This window comes from Anolis carolinensis, chromosome 1, assembly GCF_035594765.1.
Source record: "Anolis carolinensis isolate JA03-04 chromosome 1, rAnoCar3.1.pri, whole genome shotgun sequence".
Classification (NCBI taxonomy): Eukaryota; Metazoa; Chordata; class Lepidosauria; order Squamata; family Dactyloidae; genus Anolis; species Anolis carolinensis.
In genome coordinates this window covers 213,504,064-213,518,983 of record NC_085841.1, presented here as the reverse complement: position 1 = coordinate 213,518,983, position 14,920 = coordinate 213,504,064, and the positions used below count along the sequence as shown (strand labels likewise).

The 14,920-nt window shown below is 40.9% G+C and overlaps 1 protein-coding gene across 5 annotated transcripts in view; it reads left to right on the top strand.

Annotated features, from left to right (window-relative positions):
• Positions 1-174: 174 nt before the first annotated feature.
• b3galt1 (beta-1,3-galactosyltransferase 1) overlaps positions 175-14,920 on the top strand; it is a 538,987-nt gene continuing 524,241 nt past the window's right edge. For all 5 annotated transcript variants that reach the window (XR_010002361.1, XM_062969194.1, XM_062969191.1 and 2 more), the window contains exon 1: positions 175-312. The gene's annotated coding sequence lies outside the window, so the exon portion shown is untranslated. The remainder of the gene's footprint in view (positions 313-14,920) is intronic.

The window sequence follows — 14,920 nt, the reverse complement described above, 5'->3', positions numbered from 1 at the left end:
GAGGGGGTCTCCCTTCCTCCCCGGATTGGTCGGCGGCCCCCTCTCCCTGAGCGTCGAAGGAGGCGCTGATTGGCCGCTCCATCTTGTCACTCGGGCGAGGGCCAAGTTCTACCGCGGGCTGGGCGTGCGGACGGGGACTGCTGCTGCTGCTGCTGGTGGTGGTGGTGCAGCTGCGGCGAGAGCGAGCGGGACCGAGAGGCAGCGCGAGCGCCAGAGCCAGAGGCGTGATGCTGGCGAAATGGGGAGCCGGGCAACAGAGGATGCGGGGACTCCGCTGAAGGCGCGGCGGGGGCTGCCCAGACGCCGCCTCCGGTGAGCTCGGCAGCCGCGTGCGTCTCGGGGCGGGCGGGCTGGGTGGCGCCTGCCGGGGAGAGGCAGCACGGAGAGGCGGCGCAGGCAAGGAGGGAGGGACGGAGGGACAGCCACCGAGAGACGGACCGAGGGGAGTCAGACCCACGAGCAGGAGCAGCAGGAGGAGGAGGAGATGACCCCCGCGCCCGCACCTGAAGCAGGGCTCTTCCCTTCCTTTCTCCTTCCCTCCCTCCTTCCCTCTCTCCCTTCACTCCTTCCTCGTTTCCTTCTCCCTTCCATCCCTCCTCCCTCCTTTCGTCTCTTCCTTCTTTCCTTCTTCCTTTCCTTTCTTACTTTCTCCCTTCCTTTCCCAATCCATTCTTTCCTTCCTCCTTTCCTTCTTCCTTCCCTTCCTTCTTCCCTCTCTTCCTTCTTCCTTTCTTTTCCTTCCTCCTTTCCTCCCTCCCTCTCTCCCTTCCTCACTCCTTTCCTCCCTCTCTCCCTTCCTTCTTTCCTTCCTGTCTCCCTCCTCCTTTCCTTCCTCTACTTCTTCCCTTTCTCCCTTTCTTCCTTCTTCCTTTTTTTCCTCCCTCCCTCCTTCTTCCCTTCCTCCTTTCCTCCCTCCCTTTCTTTCCTTCCTCCTTTCCTCCCTCCCTCCTTCCTTCTTCCTTCCCTTTCTTCTTCCCTTCCTCCTTCCCTCCATCCCTCCCTCCCTCTCTTCTTCCTTTCTTTCCTTCCTCCTTTCCTCCCTCCCTCTCTCCCTTCCTTCTTTCCTTCCTCCATCCCTCCCTCCCTCTCTTCTTCCTTTCTTTCCTTCCTCCTTTCCTCCCTCCCTCCTTCCTTCTTCCTTCCCTTTCTTCTTCCCTTCCTCCTTCCCTCCATCCCTCCCTCCCTCTCTTCTTCCTTTTTTTACTTCCTCCTTTCCTCCCTCCCTCTCTCCCTTCCTTCTTTCCTTCCTCCATCCCTCCCTCCCTCTCTTCTTCCTTTCTTTCCTTCCTCCTTTCCTCCCTCCCTCCTTCCTTCTTCCTTCCCTTTCTTCTTCCCTTCCTCCTTCCCTCCATCCCTCCCTCCCTCTCTTCTTCCTTTCTTTCCTTCCTCCTTTCCTCCCTCCCTCCTTCCTTCTTCCTTCCCTTTCTTCTTCCCTTCCTCCTTCCCTCCATCCCTCCCTCCCTCCCTCTCTTCTTCCTTTTTTTCCTTCCTCCTTTCCTCCCTCCCTCTCTCCCTTCCTTCTTTCCTTCCTCCATCCCTCCCTCCCTCTCTTCTTCCTTTCTTTCCTTCCTCCTTTCCTCCCTCCCTCCTTCCTTCTTCCTTCCCTTTCTTCTTCCCTTCCTCCTTCCCTCCATCCCTCCCTCCCTCTCTTCTTCCTTTCTTTCCTTCCTCCTTTCCTCCCTCCCTCTCTCCCTTCCTTCTTTCCTTCCTCCATCCCTCCCTCCCTCTCTACTTCTTCCCTTCCTTCCTCCTTTCCTTCCACCCTTCTTTCTTCCCTTCTTCCTTTCCTCCCTTCCTCTCTTCCTTCTTCCTTTCTTTCCTTCCTTCTTTCCCCCCCTCTCTCCCTGCCTTCCATCCTGCTTTCTTTCTTTCTTTCCGCCCTCACTCCGGCATCCTCCGGGCTCCCTTGCCCTTGAGGAAGCCGCCCTCCAGAATGACCGGGGCAGAGGCAGGCTCTTCCTTTACAACCCAGACCAGGCCTGGGCAAACTTTCTAACTTGGGGACTGGATGCTAGCACTCCCTGCAAGGAAAGAAGAGAAGGAGGGAAGGTGGAAGGAAAGAGAGAAGGAAGGACGAAAGGGGGGAAGCGAAGGAGGAAAGAGAAACAGAAAGAAGGATGAAAGGAGGGAAGCGAAGGAGGAAGGAGAAACAGAAGGAAGGATGAAAGGGGGGAAGCGAAGGAGGAAAGAGAAACAGAAGGAAGGATGAAAGGGAGGGAGAAAAGGGGAGGGGTAAAGAGAAGGACTTTACCAACCTAGCAGTTCGAAAACATGCCAATGTGAGTAGATCAATAGGTACCGCTCCGGCGGGAAGGTAACAGGCGCTCCATGCAGTCATGCCGGCCACATGACCTCGGAGGTGTCTACGGACAACGCCGGCTCTTCGGCTTAGAAATGGAGATGAGCACCAACCCCCAGAGTCAGACATGACTGGACTTAACGTCAGGGGAAACCTTTACCTTTACTTAAAGAGAAGGAAGGAAAGACAAAAGGGAAGGAAAGAGAAAGAGGGAAGGAGGAAGGAGGGAAAGAAGGAAGGACTAAATGGTGGAAGGAAGAAGGGAGGGAGAAAAAGGGAGGTAAGGAAGGGAAGGAGAAAAGTAAGGAAGAATGGGATTTTGAGAGAGAGAAAAGAGCCCAAGGGGACGCACTTGACCCCTGGGTTTGGCTGTACCTGGCCTAGTCTCAGGATAAAGGAAGGAAAGTGTCCAGGCAGAGACAACTTTCTTGGCCTCGTTTTGCAATAAAATAGGGAGGCACAGCCGGACACACTTTTTCTGAGTGAGTTCCCAGCAGGCTCAATTGCTGTCTTCTTCCCAAGGCCACCTCCAAGCGCGATGCTGTCAGAGCTTTGAACGGGCGCACCTGGGTCCAGGCAGGGTTGACAAAGGGCAGGGAAAGCGGTTCCCCCTCCACATCAGTTCTTCACCGGCCGCTTCGCAGCTCTGCCCCACCCGCCCTCCTTCCCTCTTGCTGCCTCTCTTGCTTGGAAAGGGGGGGGGGGGAGAAAGAGGGCTGGGCTGCGAGCTTGGAGAAAAGACAGGTCTTCTCAGCCCACTGGGTTTAGGGGTGCCTTCTCGCTTGGAAGTTTCCCCTCAACTGTTTGTTTTTCTCCAAGCCTGTCTGAGTCGGATTCCCAAGTGCTTTGGTGTCCGAGCAGCTATCACTTTCTTGTTGTGAGTTTTCCGGGCTGTATGGCCATGTTCCAGAAACATTCTCTCCTGACGTTTCACTCACATCTATAGCAGGAATCCTCAGAGGTTGTGAGGTTGTTGGAAATTAGGCAAGTGAGATTTATATATCTGTGGAAAGTCCAGGGTGGGAAAAAGAACTCTTGTCTGTTGGTTACAAGTGTGAATGTTGCAATTAATCACCTTGATTAGCACTCCATATAGTCATGCCGGCCACATGACTTTGGAGGTGTCTACGGACAATGCCGGCTCTTCGGCTTAGAAATGGAGATGAGCACCAAATCCCAGAGTCGGTCACGACTGGACTTAACGTCAGGGGAAAACCTTTACCTGTTACCTAGCATTGAAAAGCCTTGCAGCTTCAAGGTCTGGCTGCTTCCTGCCTGAGGGAATCCTTTTTTTGAAAGGTGTTAGCTGGCCCTGATAGTTTCATGACTGGAATGCCTCTGTTTTGACAGTGTTGTTCAGCTCCCAAACACAAATCAAGGGACATGAAAGGCACAGAGTACCATGCAGCTGTGGACAAGTCTACATAGGGACCACCAAACACAGCATTGCCCAAACACGAATCAAGGAACATGAAAGGCACTGCAAATTAATTCAGTAATAATAATAATAATAATAATAATAATAATAATAGTAATAGATGAATCATTTGGGCCACATAGTTGTGCCTCTGTTTGTAGTCTGTCTGTGCAATTTTCTTACAGCAGCTGAGGATATGATCAATGGTTTCGTCGGTTTCCTTTGGAAACAATAGACATTGACAAAATTGCGATCTGCCAACTGCAAAAGGCCACCCTACTGGGATCTGCGCACATCACCCGAAAATACATCACACAGTCCTAGACACTTGGGAAGTGTTCGACTTGTGATTTTGTGATACGAAATCCAGCATATCTATCTTGTTTGCTGTGTCATAAAATAAAATAATAGATCTAGATAGTGCTGGAACTCAATGGACAGACCCGTATTTTTAGACCTGATTGCGCCCATCTGTTTATTGTTATGAATGTTTTTATGAATATTTTTTATGAATGTTGTTGTATTTAATTAGTTAATTTAATTTTAATTGATTTGCACTGTATTTTATATTTTTATATATGTGTGTTTTATTGTAAGCTGCCCTGAGTCCCCTTTTGGGTGAGAAGGACGGGATACAAATGTTGTAATAAATAAATAATAAATAAATAAATCTTTATTTATATCCCTCTTTACTCCCTCACGGGACCCAAAGCGGCTTACAACATATTAAAATCATATAAACAACAATCAGATTACATCACAATAAACAGATCAAGAAAAACAACTACAGTTCACATTCAAAGTTCATGTGGCATCATATCGAGACATATACTGCACTCTATTCCAGTCCATAACATGATGTTCCAACCAGAGAAGTCAGCCATAGCAGAGCACCTGATGAACCAGCCTGGGCACAGCATATTATTTGAGGACACAGAAATGCTGGACACTCTCACAACCGCTGTGTCAGACTACACAGAGAAGCCATTGAAATCCACAAGCAATTCCAACAGAAAGGAGGAAATGATGAAAATGAACAAAATCTGGCTACCAGTATTTTTAAAAAATGTAAAATCAGAACAGTAAATAAAGAACAACATTCAGAAAATGGGAATTCCAGACATGAATCAATCAGGGCCAGCTAACACCTCATAACAAAGGATTCCCGCAGGCAGGAAGCAGCCAGGCTTTGAAGCTGCAATATAATAATAATAATAATTAAAAAAACTTTGTTTTTATTCTGAAGGGACTCAGGGCAAATTCCAACAAACAACGGCATACATTCAGTGCCTTCAAAAAACAGATAAATATTGGCATAAAATCCCAACATAACCTCACATATGAATACAGCATTAAAAACCTAACATCAAATTAAACCTAACCTGCAAGTCTAATTAAGGTGGCCAATTGCAACATTCCCACTTGCCTCCAACAGACAAGAGTCCTTTCTCCCACCCTGGACATTATTCCATGGATATATACAGTAGAGTATCACTTATCCAATGTAAACGGGCCGGCAGAACGTTGGATAAGCCAATATATTGGATAATAAGGAGAGATTAAGGAAAAGCCTATTAAACATTAAGTTAGGTTATGATTTTACAAATAAAGCACCAAAACATCATGTTATACAACAAATTTGACAGAAAAAGTAGTTCAATACACAGTAATGCTATGTAGTAATTACTGTATTTACGAATTTAGCACCAAAATATCATGATATATTGAAAACATTGGCTACAAAAATGTGTTGGATAATCCAGAACGGTGGATAAGCGAGTGTTGGATAAGTGAGACTCTACTGTACACCTCACTTGCTTAGTTTCCAACAAATCTCACAGTCTCTAAGGATGCCTGCCATAGATGTGGGTGAAATGTCAGGAGAGAATGTTTCTGGAATATAGCCATACAGGACGGAAGACTCACAGCAACCCATTGTCATCTCTGTCTGTTTATTAAATGGTGTTGTTCATTCATTCACATAGTCTACATACCAGAGACTGAGCCATCATGTTGCAAACATGTCAGGAGAAACTTGTAGCATCTTACAGATCTGTTGTGATATTAATGGGAAGAAACTCCAGCAAAAGGGTGTGATTCTAATTATGTTTTTGTAGTGTCCAGTTGGGTTGACTTCTAAGTAATCCTGTGTAGGGATGCTGCTATAAACAGGTCCATGCTGTTGGCTTCACGAATTTTGCTCCAGACCATGAAAGCTAAGGGCACAATTGCACATCCTTAAGATGCCAGGTACTTTAGGCTGTATAGTAAGGAGGGAAATCAGTTCTGAGTATTCCTTGCCTAAGAAAAGCCTTGAAATCTATAAGTTTGCTAGAAGTCCACAGGAGGCTTGAAGGCATATACGCACACAGGATACAAGGAGTTATCAATTCTCATAGAATTGGATTCTAGAAGGAAGTACCAACCAGTGAGATTCACTGCTTGAAACTTGTGCAACCTGAGTTGTCTTTCTGACATTTGAGTGTTTTTTTGTGGGCTAAATGAGAGGAATGCTGATCATAATGAAGAAATGAGGGGCATGGAAAAAAGAAAGCAAGTTAGTGGGCAAAATATGTGTGCGCAAGAGCAATATATAAAGAACGTTCCTGAAATCGTGATTGCATGAAGCTTATTACAAAAATTCACACTTGGTTTCCGAATCTGTTTTCTTTTTTGTATTCAGTGGGAGTTAGTACCTTGTACACATGTTTAGGAACAAACATTTCCAAACATTTTATGGGAGCATTAACTCGGGAGAGCTAGAACGAAGATTCATAGATGCGCATTATGGTAATGTTATAATGCTCTGATCTAGATGATGGGAAGGAACAGAGTCATATTTTTTGTTATCACCACATCTATTGGTTTTTCTCATAGCTCTGTAAAAATGAATAACTTCATGATTTAAAACATTAACTCTCTGATAAAGCACTAGCTGAGCCTCCTAATGGTGGGATGGATCTCTATATTTTAATGGCGCTTAATGCTTTTACATTTGCTGGAGCATTTTTGCTATTGGTGTAATTATCAGCAGGACTGAACCAAACACCAACACACTGAGAAAAATGAACATATCTTTCATCTTTTCATCTGATGTAAAGTCTAATCTACATACCATTATAATGATTTATGAAATAATGAGTTACAATCTGCCTGATGCCTTAGCTTCACCAAAGCAAAAACTTTGGATAGTGGTGCTATGAAGGTTGTTGAACTATTTCAAATGGCATTTTGTTCCTTGATAAAGTCTATAAAGGATCGCTTTATACGATATAGGATAATTTTTCTCCATGTTGGTGTTTTGAACGCTGAAAACTCTTCCATTACTAGAAGGAATAAGGCTTGTGTGGTCTCCTTATGTCTTGCAAATTGTTTCTAAGTAAATGTACGAGAAATCAGATGCCTTACTTTTTTGGCCATTGGGCAGGCTGACTGGAATAATGAGTGTTGCAGGGTTTTACATTGGAAAAGGTTGTTGTAATCATGATTTGCAAACTGCCTTGAAACCATAGTTATGAATCACTGCTCAGGTATTAAAGGTAAAGGTTTCCCCTGATGTTAGTTCCAGTCATGTCTGACTCTGGGGGTGGCTGGCATGAATGCATGGAGCACCATTACCTTCCTGCCAGAGCGGTACCTATTGATCTACTCACATTTGCATGTTTTCAGACTGCTAAGTTGGCAGAAGCTGGAGCTAACAGCGGCTGCTCACGCTGCTCCCGGGGTTTGAACCTGGGACCTTTCGGTCTGCAAGTTCAGCAGCTCAGTACTTTAACACACTTCGCTACCGGGGCTCTTATTATTATCTTAGTATTATCTTTACTGATATTACAGTGGAAAACTGATTGCAACAACTCAGAAATGGAGGACTAATTTCTGCAGAAGAAGGAATGTATGAATTCACAACCCAGACAGGGTTTTCAAGAGCATGAGGCCAACTAAACCATATGTGTGATAGAAACTGGAGAACTTTGATTCTCCAGATGTTTTAAACAGCAAGTCCTACTGGCATTTTCAATGGTGGGAACTGTTTTGAGTTAATTGTAGTCCCAAATATTTGAAAGCTATATGACCCTTAATTATCCCAGGTACATAGACTGGATATTGCACTTCTTGAAAAACTATATTTGAAGTGCATTCTTACATAGGTATTTTCAAGAGTGATCTCTGTTGAGTTTGCTAGAGTTTATTCCCAGTGTCATGCCTCTGCAAGATTTCTCACTGTTTACTCCTCTTAAGTCCTAATTTGGTTAGAGAAGATTAGTATTTTATGTATAGTTTGTGGGCTTAGTCTAGATAACTTCTTCCTCCTTGTATTTGATATCTCCCTTGCCCTGTCCCTTTAAGATTTCTCTCAGGGGCAGAGCCTTAGCCACATCCTTTCTGGCTCCTTGAGGAGTCAGGCAGTGTGGTATTAGAAGGTGATGAGTAAGGAAGGTGGAAGAACCACAAAATAGAACGTCAAGTTGAAGCTACGCAAGTCAAGTCACGTCAAAGCAACACAAGCCACAAAAGCCATAGAAGTTGTATCAAGGCTATATAAAAATAAAGACAAAATGAAAGCCACATCAAAGATATAACAGATTGAGATCCAATTGAAACCATATTAAAATGATAGCCAGTCAGAACTGTGGTTGTGTTTCAATGACTTTAACTCCCCTCACAAAGACTCGCTATAAATGCTAGCTTGCAAATATTTAGAACAGATTGTGGACCTCATATTTTTTTTATTTCTGCTGAGACAACAGAATCCTTCCACCTCACTCACTATGTATTAGATAGAAATGTATTTCTTGCTACTTTATCATCCTGTATTTTTTTATCACACTGATAAACTGATATCCAGTTAATAAACCCATTTCAGTTTTTTTAATGCAGTAAGTGCAATTTTCTGTTCCTGTTGGTACTTTGTACTACTTTTTTTCCAACTTCCTCCATTGGGATCAGTCAGTTTCTAGTGCTTTAATTATTTGCTTTTCAAAAAGGCTGTCCTGAAATCACTAAACTAATTTTTCTTGTGCCTTGCATTGTATATTAGGATTTGTTGTTCATTCAATTACTATTTATTCACATGAGAAATTTCAATGCTATTATTCATTTGTGTAAAATGTGAGAAGTGTTCATATATTTCTTTCTTTATTTATTTATTAAAAATAATTAATTTATAAATGTTTGCTTGTGGAATCCCAAAGCAGCTAAAAGGTTTAAAACCAAAAAAAGCAAATTATATTCAAATATCCAGATAACATAACATTTTATTAAACTTAAATACATTTTGCTACCCAAAACCTTAAAGTTTAAAGGCATATGTTATTGGAAATAACCAATAAATGAACCTGGTAAGTTTTGGAAGGAAGGAAGGAAGGAAGGAAGGAAGGAAGGAAGGAAGGAAGGAAGGAAGGAAGGAAGGAAGGAAATAGACAAGAAGTCAATACTGAGAATTTTTTATGTCCAGTTTACATCTTTCTACTGATGTAATCTTAATCCCAAAAAGTTAATGTGAAATTGCTACATCATAGTGATTGTTTTCTTTTAATTTTTATGTTGTGACATTTACAAGAAAAGTTACTAAAGAACATTTAAAATTTGATTTTCTTTAACTAAAAAGATTTACTGACCAGCAGTATTATTTTTAAAATATTTTTTTCACCATGCCTGATATGCATTACCTTTGGAGTAAACTACAATTTACAGTAGATAATAAAATTCAAATTCTATTCTGTTATTCAAATTGTAGAAGAAGACAAAACTACTTTCAAAAATATAATTGACTGAATGTAATTGAATTAACTAAATGTAATTGAGTGAATAATTATTAAAGAGATTTCTTTCTTTCTTTTTAAAAAGTACTCTTTAACATATCTGGATCATGTGCATTTTTTTATTTTTTACAGGAAATAGCTTCTAAGCTATTATAGCTTTAAAAAAACTTAAAAGAATTCTGGAATGAAACAGACTGTCATTTTAGCACACGCCAACCTGCTGCCTGGTTTAATTGCCCAACTAAAAATTATATTACGCAGTAAAATATCAGTGGTGAAATCTGCAGCAATAAAATTACTTACATAGATGGAACATTAGAAAACAAAGCCTGCAATATTGTTTTCAATGACAAGTTGGACTCAGTTTGGTTCCTAAAAGATACCTGAGCATACCTATTTTTATCGACCTATGGAAAAAAACACTAAAGTTGGGAGGCTGAAGTTATGGTAGAGCTGCTACTAGTCTCTTATTATAATTATCTGTACTTTGTTTTGGCTTTTTTTTTTTTTTTATACTATTTTTCCCATGTTAGAACAGCCTTGGTGTCTGAAGTCATCTGGAAATGTTGATAAGAATCCACAAATTTCTAAATAATCAATAATATATGCCAAAAATAGAAACTAGTGTTGTGTGAAGGTCACTCTGAACCAGTGTTAAGAATGTAGGGAAGCTGTGATGTGGAGAATCCTTACTCTTTTCCATTGACAGAAAGCAGATGAATTAATTGCCTTTGACTAGTACACACCAATACACAGAAATGAGACAATAGTGATGACTCCTTGCTTTTGAAATTGAAGTCCTTTGGTGAAACCCAGCAGTGGTAAAATAGGTCTTCAGGTTTACTTTGGGTATAATGAGATTTGGTGACTTCCAGGGCAGCTGGAACAGTGAATCAAATCAGGATACTAGTATTGACATTAAAGGTGCTGTCCAAGGTGCTGAACCAATTTTGAGCATAGCTTTCAGCAGCATTAAAAATTAAGATGTGGATTCAGATTCCTACTAACACATGAACCACTAGCAATGGCTGTTTACTAGGTAGACATGTTAAGGAGAAAAGTAGGGAATGATTTAATGACAGTTTTGTGATTCTAAGACACTGTTCTTACTTGCCCAAGCCTTTTGGAACGACTATACACAAGATATATGAAACATTCCATAAAGTGGTACAATGGCAATAATAGTCATGGAAGAGTATAGAAAAGCTCATAAAAGTGAGGAATGGATGACTATGGATGTTAGATGAGTTGGCCTATGACTCTTACCACCCAATAACCAGTCCAAAAACATTTGGAGAGCCCCAGATATAAACCCCTATTATATAGATCTGATTAAAAGCGACCTCACCATTCTGGCAAAACAACAGAATGATTACACCCCAAAGATTTGCATATGATTTTTCTAGGAAGATGCTCCTCAAGCAATCTTCTCTGCAGTTGAATTGGATGATACAACCTCTCTGGAGATAGGGAGTTATAAAATGCACACTAATTGAGGTATTTTTCTTTGTGTAAGAAAATGGTTGATGATTTGTATTGTACTGGTTGATCAATGACTGTATTACTAGAGATCCTAGAGTGTCTTTGAGATCATCTCAGCTGGGTATCTTGGTGAGGGACTTCTTAATGGTAGAGAAGCTGCCCAAACAGTATGCCTGCTGATGTTTCTTTTTCCTGGTAAAGACCAGAGGCTGAGCATAGCTGACAACTTTCTCCAGTGTGTTATGAATTTTCCAGCCAATGCAAGAGCCCTTTGACAGATGAGCAGAAGCCAATGGTGTCTGTGTAGAGCTTGGAAAAATTACTTTTTAGATTACACCTCCAAGATTCCTCAGATCTGTATTGCCAAAATTATAGCCAAAAAACAACCTTTCCAATGTCTGCTTCTCTTGAGCATTGCAGATTTGAAACATGCTATTCTAGAATTAAAAACAAGTGTTACAGTTGAAATAATTTATAGTATATCTGTTACATGTCTCATCCAGTTTCCATTGTTACAGATTGCAATCTGCTGGAATTTCATTTTCCTCCATGGACATTTCCTTTAAAAATAGGTTACAAATCTAACTTCACAGATATTCAGTCAGAAAGATACTGTAAATGTATTGTCTTTGACTAACTGCAGTGCTTTTAGTTTGATCTAAGGAGAAGGGAGCAGAACTTAGAGATTATTAGTTTTGAATAGTGTATATAGGAAATATTAATTAGACTAAATATTACAGTCCTCTTCATGTTCACTTAGAAATTAACTCCACTTTTTTCATGTCATGAGTGACTTGAGAAACTGCAAGTCACTTCTGTTGTGAGAGAATTGCCCAGAGGATGCCCGGATGTTTCTGATGTTTTACCATCCTTGTGGGAGGCTTCTTATGTCCCCACATGGAGCTGGAGCTGACAGAGGGAGCTCATCTGTGCTCTCCTCGGATTCGAACCATCAACCTTCAGGTCAGCAGTCCTGCCAGCACAATAGTTTAACCCATTGCAGCACCGGGAGCTCCACTGTTTTGCATGCAGTTCACATCCTACTAGTGTGTTTTAGGATTGCAGAATTATAGCAAAGTACATTGTGACTATTGAATGCATGCCCAGCAGTTCAAGCTGCAATTTTTAACAGTATAATTGGGAAACCAATTAAGAAGCCCTAGTTGATTAATCAAAGGACATGTTTTAATCAGCAAGGCTGAAAACTAAGAACACATTTGTTTACTTTTTATAGACATTCTGGTTCTTGCAATGGGATTTATAAAAGAAAAAGCCGAAGCAAGATCTTCTGATCATCAGTGGCAGCTTGTCTTTATAGAATTGCAAGTTGTTTCACAGTTTCTTATCTTCAATAGATCTGTATTAAAGCTTTTTGTGAAATGAATATTTGTTTCTCTGTTATTGTTTAGTAGGTTAATAGATTATAAAGCAAAAAAGAAAGAGACGTCTCTGGTTAACAAATGTACATATGTAGTGTTTGTGTATATATATATACACACACACAATTATGAAGCAAGAGTACTATAATTAAGTTATAGTATATGATCCTTGAAATTGACTGCAACTCCCCATCTGCTCTATACTCATTGTGGTGGAATGCTGGGATTTTTAGTAGAAAAATATCTGAAAGGCCACATGATTCCTATCCGTGCCATATGGCTTTGACTTCTTTCTTCTGGCACTTCCATTTAAAAAAGGAGTGAGACCCAGTTGAGACCACTGTAGTTAGAAATGCATTTGTGTCCACAGCAGTTTGTTAGTTTTTCAATAAAACTAATAGAATTAGATCAAGATCTAATCATGTTTTGAGCAGAGCCATTAAAATCAACAAGAGTGATCTATACACACACACACACATTAGCCTAATGACTGAGATCTGTTGGAAGGGTTATTCTCTATGACCCCATTTACGCTACCATATAATGCAATGTCAAACTGCATTGTGTGGCAGTGTGGATGAAGTTCTAGGCCTTATCAATCAGAACAAAGTGCAATAGCAAAACAGCCTTCTTGGCTGTGGCTCTCCAGTTATAGAATATCTTCTCATTGGATGCCTAACTGGCACAAAAATTGCCCTGCTCTGGCCCCAGGTAGTACTGTTACACCTTTTGGGCCTAATTGGGGTTTCACAGACTGAAAGGTCCTAGGTTCAAACCCCGGGAGCGGCGTGAGCGGCTGCTGTTAGCTCCAGCTCCTGCCAACATAGCAGTTCGAAAACATGCCAATGTGAGTAGATCAATAGGTACCGCTCCAGCAGGAAGATAACGGCGCTCCATGCAGTCATGAAATTGGAGATGTCTACGGACAACGCTGGCTCTTCGGCTTAGAAATGGATATGAGCACCAACCCCCAGAGTCAGACATGACTGGACTTAACGTCAGGGGAAACCTTTACCTTTTATACCTTTACCTTTTATACCCTCACATCTACATGGCTACAAATAATTTAAAACTACTTATACCAATATTAATCTGTCTTTTCAACTTGTTAATTTAAAAAATGTTATATCCTTAAAAGATCATTTTATCTTTATGTATTTTAAATTAATTAGATTGGTTTTTATTGTATTTTACCCTAAGACATTTCAACAGAGGGTAGGTTATAAACTTAATAATAAATAAATTCATAAAATATCGCTCACATCCATGCCATCTGTATGTCCTTAAGCCTGGCTCAATGTATGGTGTACTGCTTGTTAATGCTGTTTCAGCATATTCCTTTAATCAAAAGTACAATCCTAAATGTGTTTACCAGGAAACAAGTCTCAGTTTATTCTGTAAGATTTGCTCTTCAGTAAACGTGTTTGTGTCTATATTATTTATATATTTATTTATTTACAGCATTTATATTCCGCCCTTCTCACCCCGAAGGGGACTCAGGGCGGATCACATTACACATATAGGCAAAAATTCATTGCCTTTTAACATAGAACAAAGACAAGACAAACATAGGCTCCGAGTGGGCCTTGAACTCATGACCTCCTGGTCAGAGTGATTCATTGCAGCTGGTTGCAGCTGGCTTGCTCTCCAGCCTGCGCCACAGCCCGGGCCTATAGCCCAAGAATGGGTCTATAGCCCAAAAATGTTGACCAAATTGATATTTTATTTATTTATTTGTATATTCAATGCATATTTCTTACTGTATCTAAAACAATGTTGCTAATCATTAAACTGAATATTTAATATTATCTACTATACCTCATAATTCTGTGGTCTTATGGACAAACTGAATATGGCATTGGGAGTATTTTAAATATGCTAAGAACTGGCCATGTGAGTACTCATCACAGGAAGGGGCAGGTGTACTATTTTCCCACCACTGTTATGCCATATGCCATTATTTTTAGCAAAAAGCAGCTTAGTAGTGATTCTTTGAAGCTGGAAATTTACAAAGAACACAAGTTGAGTGTGATCCTGGTCCAAATTGAGAGTGGGAAGGAAAGGGCTTTAAAAAAATGGGAGAGACACAATTTTAAATGCATTTCTTACAATGCTTTTAGCATAACACACTGTTTGACCCAAAGTTTGGGACCCATAGTTATAGGACAGGTGGGTATGGAAAGAGAGGGATTTAATTCTGAATGAATTAGGTTTCCCCATGTCAAATTTAGTGCTCTGTCTGTTAGATCACAAAGGTTCTCATTGGCCTACTTGCTATTTTTATTCTTTCTTATGTATAAAAAAAAAAATCAGAACTATTATTCTTGACTATTAGGTACTGAATGCAGCTCTCTTTAGTATTGATGAAACACCTGCTTCAATTGAAGCTACAAGTGGACATAGTAGAAATTACTTCCATGTTATTTTATTTCTGGAATTGTACTGGGAGAGTGGGAGGTTAATTCTGTCCTGTAAGTAGGAAATATTTAATAGTGAAAGCAGTATACTATTTAGGATTCAAATCTGCAGGGGGCTGGGGATAGCAATTCTTCCATCTGTATTTCCTTTAGTAAAGGTAAAG